This window comes from Trachypithecus francoisi, unplaced genomic scaffold (assembly GCF_009764315.1).
Source record: "Trachypithecus francoisi isolate TF-2019V2 unplaced genomic scaffold, Tfra_2.0 Lachesis_group8, whole genome shotgun sequence".
NCBI classification, from domain to species: domain Eukaryota; kingdom Metazoa; phylum Chordata; class Mammalia; order Primates; family Cercopithecidae; genus Trachypithecus; species Trachypithecus francoisi.
In genome coordinates, this window is record NW_022681473.1 from 10,534,508 (window position 1) to 10,549,999 (window position 15,492).

Consider the following 15,492-nt stretch of genomic DNA (forward strand, 5'->3'; position numbering starts at 1 on the left):
GCTGCCATGAAAAAGAATGAGGTACAGCTATACTTTGGTATCTGAGGGGGATTGGTTATAGAACCACCCCCTGGCCCCCCAAAATCTGAAGATGCTCAAGTCCTATGTATAAAATGGCATAGTATTTGCATATAACCTACACACATCATCCCTTATACTTTATTCTTTAGACACCTAATACAACATAAATGCTATGTAAATAGTTGTTACACTGTATTGTTTTAAAAATTTGTGTTTATTGTTGTTTTTTAAAAATATATTTTTGGTCCACAATTAGTTGAATCCACAGATGTAGAACCTGAGATAAGGTGGGCTAAGTGTATATGTAGATATAGTCCATATATGAATTAAAAAGCAAAGTGCAGGCCGGGCACAGAGGCTCACGCCTGTAATCCCAGCACTTTGGGAGGCTGAGGCAGGCGGATCACGAGGTCAGGAGATCGAGACCATCCTGGCTAACACGGTGAAACCCCGTCTCTACTAAAAATAGAAAAAAATTAGCCGGGCGTGGTGGCGGGTGCCTGTAGTCCCAGCTACTCGGGACGCTGAAGCAGGAGGATGGTGTGAACCCGGGAGGCAGAGCTTGCAGTAAGCCAAGATCGTGCCACTGCATTCCAGCCTGGGCGAGAGTAAGACTCCCTCTCAAAAAGAAAAAAAAAGTGGCCGGGCGCGGTGGCTCAAGCCTGTAATCCCAGCACTTTGGGAGGCCGAGACAGGTGGATCACGAGGTCAGGAGATCGAGACCATCCTGGCTAACACGGTGAAACCCCGTCTCTAATAAAAAATACAAAAAACTAGCCGGGCGAGGTGGCCGGCGCCTGTAGTCCCAGCTGCTCGGGAGGCTGAGACAGGAGAATGGCGGGAACCCGGGAGGCGGAGCTTGCAGTGAGCTGAGATCTGGCCACTGCACTCCAGCCTGGGCAACAGAGCAAGACTCTGTCTCAAAAAAAAAAAAAAAAAAAAAAGTAACAAATTTCAATTAATCCTTTACTTCTCAGGAGGCTGAGGTGGAAGGACCATTTGAGCCCAGGAGAGGGCGGCTGCAGTGAGCTGAGATCATGCCACTGCCCTCTAGCCTGGGTGACAAAGTGAGACCCTGTCTCAAAAAAAAAAAAAAGGATGGGGGCGGGGAAACAGGCCAGGCGAGGTGGCTCACGACTGTAATCCCAGCACTTTGAGAGGCTGAGGCCGGTGGACTGCTTGCGCCCAGGAGATCAAGATCAGCCTGGGCAACAGAGTGAGATCCTATCTTCACAAAAGTAAAAAAAAAAAAAAAAAAAAAAAAAAATTAGCTGGGTGTGGTGGCATGTGCCTGTAGTCCCAGCTATTTGGAAGGCTGAGGTGAGAGAATTATTTGAGGCCAGGAAGCTGAGGCTGCAGTGAACCGTGATCACACCACTGTACTCCAGCCTGGGCAACAGAGTGAGATCTTACCTCAAAAAAAAAAAAAGAAAAAGAAGCATGTTTTCCTATCTGTATATTTCCGGATGGATCCATGTCTACATGCATTTACTATCAACATTAAATCTCTGCCAGTGATGAGTTTAAATCCCAACAAACCTGAAAAACCAAATGCTTCAAGCCCAATGCCAAAAAAGATCCTATGAACATGTCAGCTGTTTGCCTTTTCACCTTCACCTAACAAACACTCCCTCCTAATGGAAAATTTCAACATGCAAATTATTATGCAGATGCAGAACACAGATAACTGGTAATGGTTGGAACAATATTCCATGAGGTTTCTAACTTACAAAACCACATTGTATTCATACTCTGTATTTGTGTCACAGGGAACTGAACCCCAGAATGATCTTAATCCTCAAATGCCATTAATGAAATCATTTTCATTAAGTAGCTAAGTCCAGGACCTGTGTTAGTATTGGTAATATGGTGCCCACAAGTAGCTGAAAAGCAAATATGCACCAGTAAACCTGTATGAGTTGTGGGAATGCAGCAGAGACAGCCACTATGGTAAATTAAGACTGTTTCAGAAGAGGTGGTAAGCTTGGTCTTAAAGATTTAAGTTCAGGAGGTGAACAAGGAAGGGAAAGGCATTCTGGGGAGAAGGAACAATTGGCCAGATTCCAAATGGCTTTAAATGCCATGTAATCTGGATTATATCCTTTGTGTAATAAGGAATCACTAAAGGTTTTTAGGTAAGGGTGTGACAATATCACGTGTTTTAGAAAGAACTCCGGCAGCAGGGTAGAGCATGGACTGAACTGAAAAGCTACTGCATAATCTTGGCAAGAGATGAGGGCTCGCACTAAGGCAGTGAGGATGGGAATGAGAGGACTGCTGACAAGACAGAACACAGGTCTTGAGACCATCTGCCTGGATGTTGAAGACTGGAGAAGTAAAAGATCACTGAGGGACTAAATGAAATGCCATGGTTGAGAACACAGAAGGAATCTTCTTTTTTTTTTTTTTTTGACAAAGAGTCTCAGCTCTGTCGCCTAGGCTGGAGTACAGTGGTATGATTTTGGCTCACTGCAACCTCTGCCTCCCAGATTCAAGTGATTCTCATGCCTCAGCCTCCCAAGTAGCTGGGATTACAGGCGCACGCCACCCCACACGGCTAATTTTTGTATTTTTAGTAGAGACGGGGTTTTACCAGGTTGGCCAGGCTGGTCTCAAACTCCTGACCTAAAGTGACCTGCCTGCCTCGGCCTCCCAAAGTGTCCGGATTACAGGCGTGAGCCACTGCACCCGGCCAGCAATCCCTTATATTATTAACTTTCAATATAAAAAAAATTTGCCTAAGGCATATGTAAGTGTCAACTGTTGAACAGGCAGTTCAATAACAGGGACAGACTCAGGAGAGAGGTAAATGCTGTAGATAAATATTTGGGATTAACATTTGGGTGAGAACTGACACCACTGCAGTTAATACCTCCATCCAGGAAGAAATACAGAAGTTTTACAAAGAATCTTGAGATATCTCAATATTTAAAGGGGCCAACGGTAGGAGCTTGGAAGCAGGTGCTGGCAGTCAGTCGGAACAACCTCTCCCAGCCTTGCCTCAGTTACAAGACAGTATCTGGAGTCAATGGTCCCCCAGTGATCTTAGATCATGTTAAGTTTCCCAGGAATGCTGAGATTGTCCACTTGACCTTACCAGATGGCATGAAGAGAAATTTTAAAATATGTATATTTAAAGGGGATTAAGAAAGAAGGACCAGTGAAGAAAACAGAAAGGAGTCAATAAAGGAAAAAATGGTGCCATTTGGAGAATGCTTTAGAGAAAGATCAAGAATCAAAGCCATTGAATGGCTGAGACTATGAAAAACGATCAGGTACAGTAGCTGATGCCTATAATCCCAGCACTTTGGGAGGAGGCTGAAGCAGGTGGATGGCTTGACCTCAGGAGTTTGAGATTAGCCTGGGCAACATGGTGAAATCCCATCTCTACAAAAATTACAAAAATTGACCAGGCATGCTGGCTTGCTCCTGCCGTCCCAGCTACTTGGGGGACTGAGCTGAAAGGATCACTTGAGCCCAGGAGGTGGAGACTGCAGTGAGCTGAGATTGAGCCACGGCACCTGGGAAACAGAGTGAGATACTGTCTTAAAGAAAAAAAAAAAAGACTATGAAAAGGGTCACAGAAATTAATTTGGCATTGATGAGTAAAATGAGAGTGGTAGAGGGGGAAGGGACAGACAATGAAGATTGAGGAGTGAAGGTAAGTTTAAAAAACACTGAAAACAAAAAGTATGGGAAATATGGCTGATAAAGGGAAGAACTAAAAACTGGGCAGCAGCTAGAGGGAGAGGCAATGTTGAGGGAAAGTTTTTTAGAAATGAAAATGACAAGTGTATTTACAGAGAGACAGAAAGGAGCCAACAGAAGAAAAAAATCTGAAAATACATAAAAAAGTAACAATTTTTTTCTGGAATAAAGTCCACAAAATTGCTAGAAGATACGGGATTGAAAAACCACAAGTGGGCCAGTGTGGCGGCTCTCGCCTGTGATCCCAGCACTGTGGAAGGCGGAGGCAGGCGGATCACCTGAGGTAAGGAGTTCAAGAACAGCTTGGCCAACATGGTGAAACCCCGTCTCCACTAAAAATACAAAAAGTAGCCAGGCATGGTGGCAGGTGCCTATAATCCCAGCTACTTGGGGCCAAGGCAGGAGAATCGCTTGAATCTGGGAGGCAGACGTCGCAGTGAGCCGAGATCGCACCATCGCACTCTAGCCTGGGGGATAAGAATGAGACTTTGTCTCAAAAAAAAAAAAAAAATTAATAATAATTAGCCGGGCATGGTGGCACACATCCCAGCTACTTGACGTGGGAGGCTGAGGCAAGAGAATTGCTTGAATCCAGGAGGTGGAGGTTGCAGCAAGCTGAGATGGAACCACTGCACCCCAGCCTGGGCGACAGAGGGAGACACTATCTCAAAAAAAAAAAAAAAAAAGGTAGCGTAAGTGGACCTGCTGAAAATCTAATTTCAATAAATAACCAGTCATTTGTGCAAATATGTGGCCATAAGATTATTCACCATAATATTATTTTTATTTATTTATTTATATTATTATTATTTTTTGAGATGGAGTCTCCCCAGTCGCCCAGGCTGGAGTGCAGTGGCACAATCTCGGCTCACTGCAACCTCCACCTCCCGGGTTCACGCCATCCTCATGCCTCAGCCTCCCGAGTAGCTGCGACTACAGGCACCCGCCACCACACCCTGCTAATTTTTTGTATTTTTATAGAGATGAAGTTTCACCATGTTAGCCAGGATGATCTCGATCTCCTGACCTTGTGATCCACCTGCTTCGGCCTCCCAAAGTGCCGGGATTACAGGCGTGAGCCACCGGACTTGGCCGTATTTTTAAATTTTTCTTAAAAATAGCAACAGGAGGCCGGGTGTGGTGGCTCACACCTGTAATCCCAGCACTTTGGGAGACCGAGGCGGGTGGATCACGAAGTCAAGAGATCGAAACCATCCTGGCTAACACGGTGAAACCCCGTCTCTACTAAAAATACAAAAAATTAGCCAGGGGTGGTGGCGGGCGCCTGCAGTCCCAGCTACTCGGGAGGCTGAGGCAGGAGAATGGCGTGAACCCGGAAGGTGGAGCTTGCAGTGAGCCAAAGATCGCACCACTGTACTCCAGCCTGGGTGACAGAGCGAGATTCTGTCTCAAAAAAAAAAAAAAAAAAGCAACAGGGGCCAGGCGCAGTGGCTCAAGCCTGTAATCCTAGCACTTTGGGAAGCCAAGGAGGCTGGATCATCTGAGTTCGAGACCAGCCTGGCCAACATGGTGAAACCCTGTCACTACTAAAAATACAAAATTAGATGGGTGTGGAGGCGGGCACCTGTAATCCCAGCTACTCAGGAGGCTGAGGCAGGAGAACTGCTTGAACCCAGGAGGTGGAGGTTGCAGTAAGCCAAGATTGCACCACTGTACTCCAACCTGGGTGACAGAGCTAGACTCTTAACTCAAAAAAAAAAAAAAAAAATAGTGACAGGGTCCCGCTATGTTGTCCAAACTGGTCTTGAACTCCTGGGCTCAAGCCATCCTCCTACCTTAGCTTCCCAAGTGCTGGGATTACAGGCATGAGCCACCACACCTGGCTTCATCACAATATTCTTTTTTTTTTTTTTTCTTTTGAGACAGTGTCTTGTTCTGTCGCCCAGGGTGGAGTGCAGTGGCGTGATCTCGGCTCACTGCAACCTCCACCTCCCAGGTTCAAGTGATTCTCCTGCCTCAGCCTCCTGAGTAGCTGGGATTACAGGCGTGCGCTACCACACCCAGCTAATTTTTGTATTTTTAGTAGAGATGGGGTTTCACCATGTTGCTCCTGACCTCGAGATCTGTCCATCTAAGCCTCCCAAAGTGCTAGGATTACAGGCGTGAGCCACCGAGCCCGGCCTCATCACAATATTCTTTAAAATAGGTTTTCTTTTTTTAAAGGAAACTTAACAAAGGTCTAATAAGTAGACTGATTAAGTTTGGTATATCCAAACAATGGGATAATAGTCATTAACAATTGGGTTGTAGATGAGAATTTATTGACACTAAGAGATGTTCACTGTATTCTAATAAAAAAGAATATTACAAAGGTAATTTTTATTATTTTTTAGAGAAGGAAGGTCTCACTCTGTCCTTCTTTCTTGATCCCCTTTAATTTTTCCCTAACGCCCCTTTTCTCTTTCCAAGATCCTATCCAGGATACCATATCACATTTTGTCATCATGTTTCCTTAGCCTCTTCTGGACTGTCAGCTTCACAGACTTCTCTTGACAGTTTTAATAAGTACTCTGGTCAAGATATTTTACAGAATGTCCCTCAATTTGAGTTTGTCAGATGTTTTTCTCATGGTTAGACTAGAGTGATGGCTTCTGGGGAAGATTACCAAGGACCATGCTCATCACATCATATCAAGAGTACAGACTATCAACATGACTTATCAACTGATGACGTTAACCTGATTGCTGGCTGAGGTAGTGCTTGCCAGGATTCTCCACCTGGGTGGAGGAAGCAGTACTTCTCTCCACCCTTCCACACTGCACTCTGTGGAAACAAGTCTTAAGCTCACCATCTACCCTGAAGAGGTGAAGGGGTTAAGCTCCACCTCCTCGAGGGGGGAGAATCTACATAAACTGGCAGGTTGATTTTTATTTATTTTCTTATAGCTAACATAACTACTATAAAAACAGACCAACTAGTTAAAACTCAGGAATTTCAGGGGAAAAAAAGAAAAAAAAGAAATAAATTATTAAAGTCTTAGTTCTCAGAATATCTAATGAAATAAATTCAATTTATTTATTATTGGAAAATAATTACAACCTGATTGGAAGCACCTAAGGGTTAAAGACCTCTTACATATCTTTGTATCTTTCAGGTTGACCAGCATATAGAAGAAGTCATGGAATATGGAGGCTTGAACATTACAGGAGCTTCATAAATGTTTGCTGAAAACCAATATAAGAGATTTTTAGATTTAGCTTGTTATTTCAAAACTAGACTGAGTAGTAAGTAGTAACTGGACATTCATCTTATTAATGTAGTAGTTACTAAGGCAGCAGTTCCCTCTCATATAAGTCAAAACAGTGCTAATTTCCAAGATGCCCACTCTTCTGTTGTATCACTAAAAAGAGTTGGAAAGTTTTCTTTGTACTATTTATTAGAGTAAATGTATATGCAATCCAACACGAAGAACAAAGCAGAACTCTTGTTGCAAAAGAAAATTAGAAAGCCTGACAGAAACAAAATGGACTATGTAGATATGAAATTGGTTACAGGTTGGGTGCGGTGGCTCACTCCTGTGATCCCAGCATGTTGGGAGGCTGAGGTGGGTGGATCACTTGAGCTTATGAGGTCAAGATCAGCCTGGGCAAAGTGGTGAAACCGCGTCTCTACAAAAATACAAAAAATAGCCATGCCTATAGTCCCAGCTGCTTGGTAGGCTGAGGTGGGAGGACGGCTTGAGCCCAGGACATGGATGTTGTAGTGAGTCGAGATCATGCCACTGCACTCCAGCCTGGGTGATAGAGTCAGGCCTTGTCTTAAAAATAAATTAATAGGCTGGGCACAGTGGTTCATGCCTATAATCCCAGCACTTTGGGAGGCCAAGGCAGGAGGATCACCTGAGGTCGGGAGTTCAGGACCAGCCTGACCAACATGGAGAAACCCCATCTCTGCTAAAAATACAAAATTAGCCAGATGTGGTGGCACATGCCTGTAATCCCAGCTACCTGGGAGGCTGAGGCAGAATCACTTGAACCCGGGAGGCAGAGGCTGTGGTGAGCTGAGATCATGCTACTGCACTCCAGTCTGGGCAACAAGAGCAAAACTCCGCCTCAAAAAAAAAAAAAAAACACAAAACAAAACATAATTAATAAACTGGTTACAAATATCTTAATACCCCAGCCTTCTTTTTTTTTTTTTTTTTTTTTTTGAGACAGGGTCTTCTGTCTTCTGTTGCCCAGGATGGAGTGCAGTGGTAATGCAATCACTGCAGCCTCGACCTTGAGGGCCAAAGTGATTCTTCCCCCTCAGCCTCCTAAGGAGCTGGGACTGCAGGCATGTACCACCACACCCAGATTATTTTTAATGTTTGTAGAGATGGGATTTCACTATGTTGTGCAGGCTGGTTTCAAACTCCTGGGCTAAAGCAATCCTCTCATCTTGGCCTCCAAAGGGCTAAGATTACAGGCATGAGCCACTGTGCTCGGAGTCTCTTTCTAATATGCCAGAATGTGGCATTCAAGTGGTTATGAAAAGATGTTTTTCTGGATTAAAGTCATTGGTAGAAAATACCTACAGTCCAGAAGAAACAAGAGAGGCTAACCTTAAATATATTTCTATTACAGATAGTTTTATAGGCTTACAAGAAAACTCTCTCCTCAGCACTTAAATGGATACACCCATTTCCATAGAGATCTTATAGAAATGATGAATTATAAGCATGTAACAACGTTTACAATTTGACTTTCAAAAACCAAATGTTCTTAACCTGAAGTTTATGAATGAATTTCACAGCAGTTCATGAATCCTGTGAAAACCATGCAATACTTTTCTTTTTTTTTGAGACGGATTTTGCTCTTATTGCCCAGGCTGGAGTGCAGTGGCGCGATCTCGGCTCGCCGCAACCTCCACCTCCCAGGTTCAAGTGATTCTCCTGCCTCAGCCTTCCCGAGTAGCTGGGATGAGAGGCATGTGCCACCACGCCCCACTAATTTTATATTTTTAGTACAGACGGGGTTTCTCCATGTTGGTCAGGTTGGTCTCAAACTCCTGACCTCAGGTGATCCACCCGCCTTGGCCTCCCAAAGTGCTGGGATTACAGGCCTGAGACACTGCATCTGGCCACAATACTTTGCTAATATGCATGTTTTTCTGGGAAGAGTTTCTCCACTCATTCTTCCCATAAATATTTATTGAACACCTCTTATGAGCCAAGGGCTTGTTTTAGTTGCTGGACAAAACCCATATGGAAGCTGGGCATGGTGGCTTATGCCTGTAATCCCAGCACTTCGAGAGGCCAAGGAAGGAGGATCTCCTGAGCTCAGGAGTTCAATCAAGACCAGCATGGGCAATATGGTGAGACCCCATCTCTTTTTTTTTTTCTTTTTCATTGAACTGTTTTAATGGGTCTCAAAATTCTGTGACAAATTTTTGGTCAAGTTCTTCCCATTAAAAGGTACTGATTTTAAAAACTAAAAACTGCCACATGCAAAAAAGAAAACCAAAGTGGTCTACAAAACATTCCTCCCTTCTGAAGGTTTTTTTTTTTTTTTTTTTTGGAGACGGAGTCTCGCTCTGCCACCCAGGCTGGAGTGCAGTGGCACAATCTTGGCTCACTGCAACCTCCACCTCCCGGGTTTAAGCAATTCTCCTGCCTCAGTCTCCCAAGTAGCTGGAACTACAGGCACATGCCACCACGCCTGGCTAATTTTTTTTGTATTTTTAGTAGAGATGGAGTTTCACCATGTTAGCCAGGATGGTCTCCATCTCCTGACCTCGTGATCCACCTGCCTCAGCCTCCCAAAATGCTGGGATTACAGGCATGAGCCACCGTGCCCGGCCAGGGGGTTAGGTTTTAACATATGATTTGGCTGGGTTGCAGGGGTGGGTACATAAACATTGAGTCTACTGCAATGGGAGAAGAGCATTCTAGGCAGAGTGAACAGCAAATAAAACCGTGAGATAGAGGGTTATTTCTGGTGTAAAGAACAAGGAAGGCCGGACACAGTGGCTCATGCCTGTAATCCCAGCACTTTTGGAGGCCGAGGTGGGTGGATGACTTGAGGTCAGGAGTTCAAAACCAGTCTGATCAACATGATGAAATCTCTTCTCTACTAAAAATACAAAAATCAGCTGGCATGGAGGTGCACGCCTGTAATCCCAGCCACTTGGGAGGCTGAGGTGAGAGGACTGCTTGCACCTGGGAGGCAGAGGTTGCAGTGCGCCAAGATCGCGCCACTGCACTCCAGCCTGGGCGACAGAGTGAGACAAGGAGGCCAGTATGGTTGAAGCCAGGTGAGAAATGGGGAGGTTGGGGCCAGATATTACAGGGTATTTATTAATAAGTCTTCTGAGGATATCGGCATTTACTGAGTATAACAGGAAGCCACTATAGCACTTTGCCCATGAGTGACATGATCCAACTTGCATTTTCACAGGCTTACACCAGCTGCTGTGTGGAAAATGGACTGAAGAGAGGCAAGGAAGAAAGCAGGGAGACCAGATAGGAGGGATCTACAATAATCCAGGAGAGCTAGCCTGGACCAAGATGGTAGCAATGGAGGTTGACAGAATTGGTCAGATTTTGGATATATTTTTGAAGGTAGAATCAAGAGCATTTGTTGACGGCTTGTATGAGGGATAGAAAGGAATCAAGGATAGCTCCAAGGTTTTTGATTTTAACAAAAGAAGGAAAGAACAGAATGGCCATTTATTGAGATTGAGAAGACTGTGAGAACAAACTCAAAAGGAAACATCAGGACAGGCACTGTGGCTCATGTTGGTAATCCCAGCACTTTGAGAGGCCAAGGCAGGAGGATCGCTTGAGCCCAGGAGTTCAATACCAGCCTAGGCAATATAGTGAGACCCTGTCTCTACAAAAATAAAAATAATTAGGTTGGACATGGTGGCTCACACCTGTAGTCCCAGCACTTCAGGAGGCCAAGGAGGGTGGATCTCCTGAGATCAGGAGTTCGAGACCAGCCTGACCAACATGGTAAAACCCTGTCTCTACTAAAAACACAAAAATTAGGTGGGCATGGTGGCACATGCCTATAATCCCAGCTACTTGGGAGGCTGAGGCAGGAGAACCGCTTGAACCCAGGAGGCAGATGTTGCAGTGAGCAGAGATTGCGCCACCGCACTCCAGCCTGGGTGACAGAGTGAGACTCCATCTCAAAAAAAAAAAAAAAAAAGAAAGAAATATTAAATCTCAAGAATAAGGAAACCCACAGAGTCAGAAAGTAGATTAATAGTTGCCAGAGAATTGCGGGGAGGGAAGAACGGTGAATGACTACTAACAGATATGGGGTTTCTCTTTGGGGTAATAAAAATGTTCTGGAATTAGATAGTGGACATAGCTGTACAACTCTGTACAACTCTGTGCATACACTCAAAAACACCTTAAAATGGTGAATTTTATGAAGTCAGAGGATGAACAGTCAGTGAGAGTATGTGGTGTCATAGAAGACAAATTTAAAAAGCATTTCAAGGAGAGAGTAATCAATTATGTCAAAAGCTGTTATGAAAGCACGTTAAGAGGAGAATGGAGAAGAGACCACTGAATTTAACAATGTGGAAAATATCTGGTGAACTTGACTAGAAAAGTTTCTGTAGAGCAGAGAAATAAAAAGGCACCTGGCTTAAGAACCATGGAGCCAGAAATTAAGGCTTTTAAGTTAAACCGATCACTGAATTCAAAAGGGTGACTGAGCCACTTTTACCACATGTCACTTCAAATTTTAAAGCGTAGGCATTAAACTCTCTGTGCCTGAGTCCCCATCTGTAAGAACGGGGTTATATTGTTACCTGTCTGCCTCACAAATAAACATAATACAAGTCTTGCCTCTACTGAATATGGCCTGTAGAGGAATGATCTATATTTTATTTACCTTTCTATCTTCCACAGCACCTGGCAAAGAGCTTTCAGTTGTTGAATTAAGGTAACATATAGGCACAACTTAAATCATAAAGCAGTACACAAATGTAAGATATCATGAAAATCAAGTATTTCGATCTCATACATAAAATAAAGACAATGCCCTCTGTTGAAATATGTTCAAATAACAGGACAAAATTTTTGTAACAAAAGGTTTTCCAGAATGTCCTTCCATATAGCTTGAAGAGCAACCTACCGATGAGGAACACGTCAAAAAGCTCACTGTCTGTCCCCTCTGGTTAGGTTACGATGATATGGTTACAGGAGATAATAAATCAGTTGATTGGAGAAAACAGGTAAGAATAGTTCTTTGAGGCCAGGCGTGGTGGCTCACGCCTGTAACCCCAGCACTGTGGGAGGCCGAGGGGGGCAGCTCACCTGCCCCCCTCAGGAGTTCAGGACCAGCCTGACCAACATGGCGAAACCTCATCTCTACTAAAAATACAAAAATTAGCTGGGCATGGTGGCACATGCCTGTAATCCCAGCTACTCAGGAGGCTGAGGCAGGAGAATGGCTTGAACCAAGGAGGCGGAGCCGAGATCCCACCACTGCACTCCAGCCTGAGCGATAGAGGGGCACTCTGTCTCAAAAAAATATATAGTTCTTCGAAATTAAAAAAAACAAAAATTCACAAGAGTGGGCCACTTGCTGATAAGCTCACCGTCTCCTCTGGTTAGGTTACGATGATACGGTTACAGGCGATACTAAATCAGTTGATTGGAGAAAACAGGTAAGAATATAGTTCTTTGAAATTTAAAAAATAAATCACAAAATAACAAGAGCAGGCCACTTGCTGATAACCTCCTCCCATAGGTAAAATGAAAATGCAAACCCTGTTACAGTATTTAAAGAGATTCTCGGCCGGGCGCGGTGGCTCAAGCCTGTAATCCCAGCACTTTGGGAGGCCGAGACGGGCGGATCACGAGGTCAGGAGATCGAGACCATCCTGGCTAACCCGGTGAAACCCCGTCTCTACTAAAAAAATACAAAAAACTAGCCGGGCGAGGTGGCGGGCGCCTGTAGTCCCAGCTACTCGGGAGGCTGAGGCGGGAGAATGGCGTAAACCCGGGAGGCGGAGCTTGCAGTGAGCTGAGATCTGGCCACTGCACTCCAGCCCGGGCGACAGAGCGAGACTCCGCCTCAAAAAAAAAAAAAAAAAGAGATTCTCTCTGAGGTTGCAATATCACAGAGGAACATGTCTTGCAAAACTCATAGATGCACAGAAGACTTCAATGATGCAATCACAAGCAATACTGATTACAGCTAAACTTATTTAACACACACACTTCTTTCAAAACATCTACACCATACCCTATGATCCAAAATAACTCTAAAACTAGTAGCTGTCATAAATGAATGTAACAGAAGGTTAACTCAGTTTTCTGGGCAACTTCTGAATAAGTTAATTATACAAACAAAATATTGACTTGCTAATTTTTATCTAAAAAGTTTTACTATGAGTGCTTACTTCAGCAGCACATATACCAACATTAGAACTATACAGAGAGGATTAGCTAAATTAAGAGAAAAAGTTGTATTACAAAATTGATGAATTTTTCACAAGTCTGTATACTTAAGAGGCTAAATTCATCATCAACAATAAAGTTAACACAAACTATAAGCTAAGTGCATACAACAAATATGCACATTTATATTAGAAAACCTACTTATTTAATGGAGCTGTTGTAATCCTGTTCAGAATTACAAAAATGGTAAATTCTAGGATTATGGGTAAAGAGAAGTGTCTTTCTGCAAAACATACTCTTGGCTCAAACAAAATTGGAAAGCTCAACTTTCCCTTTTCCCTTCAACAACACGTCACCAATTCCTTTATTACCAAACTTCATTTTACAAAGCTTGAAACATGCACAGGACTACACAGGTAACTCCTATATCAGGATAGATATATGATTTCCTCACAGGAGAATTTGATAAAAGCAGTAATACTGGTTTTATTTTATTTTCAGACCATCTTTAAAACACCAAGAATAAAAATACTGAGGTTCTTACCAGTCACTTAATAAACAACCCCTTAGAAATGACAATTTAGGGTAAAGGTGCACCTACTAAATGTATGTAGACTGGTTGTTTAATTTGATCAGAGTGGTTCCATTACTTGTGAATTTGACAATAAACAAAAACAGCATTAAAAAAACTTCTTACTCTTGGAGAATAAAAACAATCCAAGTCAGCAGGCATTTGCAGGCCATATTGACAGGACCACTCTTGCTGTCTCCTGTATGCTTGCTTCCACACTGAAAGGGGTTTCCTAATGTATCATAACATTTATTATAGTCAGAATCTGCAGAAGTATTTAAGCATATTGATTCATGCCAAGCCTTCTGGGAAACACCTTGGCTCCTCCCTCTACCTCTTTAAGAGACCACCTTAGTGGAAGGGGGTGGCAGCTTTATGACATTAATGTGAAGGGCCACAAACTGAAACAACTGACTCACATATGGGAAAGGAAAAAAGGCGTAACAATAGTCTTTGATTGTGAGGAAGACAGCTTTCTCATTTGTACTTGAACTGCTATATTGTATCTATTAATATGTGCAAGTAGTTTGTAACCTACAAATGGATTTATCAAATATTATATATTGTTATTTAATAAAGGTCAGGATTTAAGGGTACAATGCAAATGTGTCTACGTCACATTGTTGATCTGTATTTCATTTCTTCACATTAATGGTACAATTATTTACTACAGGCAAGACACTGTGTTAAGCCCTATAAATGTGTTTACCCTTTTTTTTTAAGACAGAGTCTCACCCTGTTGCTCAGGCTGGAGTGCAATGGCGCTATCTTGGCTCACTGCAACCTACGCCTCCCAGGTTCAAGCGATTCTCCTGCCTCAGCCTCCCGAGTAGCTGGGATTACAGGCGCGCACTACCATACCCAGCTAATTTTTTGTATCTTTAATAGATGTGTCGTTTCACCATGTTGGCCAGGCTGGTCTCGAACTCCTGACCTCAGGTGATCCGCCCGCCTTGGCCTCCCAAAGTGCTGGGATTACAGGCGTGGGCCACCGCGTCCAGCCAAATTGTGTTTAATTTTCATACCAACTCCAAGGTAGACACTATTATCCCAATTTTCAAGTTAAGGAAACTGAGGCTCAATACTTGCACAAGAACACATAATTATTAAGAGACAGGGCCAGAATTGAAATCCAGGCACTCCTGGAGCTCAAGTCTGTGTTTTAACATATTACACTGCCACTGATAATCTGACACGAATATAACACTCAGATGATGTCAGTGTTGGACAAAGGGCCACTTTTCTTTTTATTTAAGGGTTAACTCAAAACACAAATTACATACTCACATTTGATTAATATGTTAGAACAAAGTGTGGAAATGAAGCCATAAAAACTACACAGAACAACTAAGTTTCATGAGTGAGGAAATAAATATTTAAAGCAAAAACTTTTTTCAAAAAATTGCCCAAGCTGTTTTTGCTTTGAGCTAATTTCTATGAACAAACATATAAAATGTAGTTTTATTTTGGCATCATGATTTTCTGTTTTTCTTTTCTTTTTTTAAGACAAGGTCTGGCTCTGTCACCCAAGCTGGAGTGCAATGGCACAATCTCAGCTCCCTGCAACCTCTGCCCCCAGCTCAAGCCATTCTCTCACCCCAGTCTCCTAAATGGCTGGGATCACAGGTGCATATCACCACGCCCAGCTAATTCTTGCTTTTTTGTTTTTTTGTAGAGATGGGGTTTCACCATTATTGTCCAGGCTGGTCTCAAGCTCGTGAGCTCAAGCAATCCACCCGCCTCAGCCTCCCAAAGTGCTGGGATTACAGGTATGAGCCACCATACTCAGTCAATTTTCATAACAACAATAAAAAGCAGTCTCTAGCAA

General features: G+C 43.3%; 1 protein-coding gene and 1 long non-coding RNA gene across 2 annotated transcripts in view; one reads left to right on the forward strand and one right to left on the reverse strand.

Moving 5' to 3' along the window:
* RTN3 (reticulon 3) overlaps positions 1-15,492 on the reverse strand; it is a 77,923-nt gene that overhangs the window by 57,001 nt on the left and 5,430 nt on the right. The window lies entirely within an intron of this gene.
* Positions 10,196-14,425, forward strand: LOC117081118. Its single transcript, XR_004436098.1, has 3 exons — positions 10,196-10,291; positions 10,800-10,801; positions 14,388-14,425. It is a non-coding gene; the product is annotated as an uncharacterized LOC117081118 (long non-coding RNA).